Here is a 1,211-nt window from a genome sequence, read left to right as displayed (position 1 = left end):
GAGGGAGCAGTGATGGTCCCCAGGTGTGCTTCTGTGGGATGGGGATGGGGATGGGGAAGGGGGAGGGAGCAGTGATGGTCCCCAGGTGTGCTTCTATGGGATGGGGATGGGGAAGGCAGCAGTGATGGTCCCCAGGTGTACTTCTGTGGGATGGGGATGGGGAAGGGGGAGGGAGCAGTGAGGGTCCCCAGGTGTGCCTCTGTGGGATGGGGATGGGGAAGGGAGCAGCAATGTGAGAGTTTCCCTGCAGCAGGAGCAGCAGGAACAGCAGCAGCATTGGGTAAGTGCCCTAAATGCTGCAATGAAAATGGGCTAGAGCTACCCGGGGTGGTTGGAAAGAGCCTGGTGGCAACAAGCCGAAGCTGAGCACAGGCACACCTCCCAGGCATGGGGCTCCTGAGCCCTTTAATGGGCTCCTGCGAGGACAGGTAGGTGCACAGTCGCTCTGGCCACCTAAAACTAGGTGGGACGTGACCAGTGGGGCCCATGAACCACACCGTTGCATCGTCCTTACCCGACTGGTGAGCTCAAACCCCCCAGCCCTGTCCCTCTCCTCTCGTGCCCAGGGCGTGCTCAGCATGGCACGCTCCCGTTCCCAAAAAGCTCCCGGGCGCTCTTAAATCCCGGCCTTCCTGTTTTAAGTTGCTGTGGGTGCCAGTTGCTCTGGGGCTGAGCGCTGGTGGACGGCAGCGGGCTCGCTGTCCCCAGGCGCTCCCCGCTCAGCCCGGGACAGCCCGTGCCGTGCCGTGCCGCGCCGCTGGCTGCGCGTGTGTGCCGCGGCGGCGCGCTGCGCTGTGACAATAACGGTTCAAGCTCGTGCCAGTCACGGCAGTGACTTCTGCTGTAGTGTGGCTTGTGCGGTGGCAATTGAATTGGGACTGCCACATCAGTTCGCATTAGGCCACTTAGCGGCTGACGCGGCCACGGCTCTGGCGCCGCCTCCGCGCGCTCGGGCCGGGAACAGGGCTTGCAAACGCGCTGCCTGGAAAATCGGCGCCTCTACAACTTGGAACGGGCACCTTATTTATTTTTTTATTCGTTTTCATCCTTAAAGATGAGGCCGCAGCTGCCCACGTGCGCTGAAGCAGCGGTCGATGCGCGCGGCGCAGCCGGCGCGGCGGGGCCTGGCGCTCGCACGATGCCCGACCGCGGGTCCCCGCGGGGCGCGCGGGGCTCGAGCGTCGGGCCGCCGCGGTCGGCGGCCTCTGCGG

The sequence above is a fragment of the Rhea americana genome, unplaced genomic scaffold (assembly GCF_003343005.1).
Source record: "Rhea americana isolate MKP2758 unplaced genomic scaffold, rheAme1 scaffold_20, whole genome shotgun sequence".
Taxonomy (NCBI): Eukaryota; Metazoa; Chordata; class Aves; order Rheiformes; family Rheidae; genus Rhea; species Rhea americana.
The sequence above is the reverse complement of the archived record's forward strand: the minus strand, read 5'-3'. Positions refer to the sequence as shown.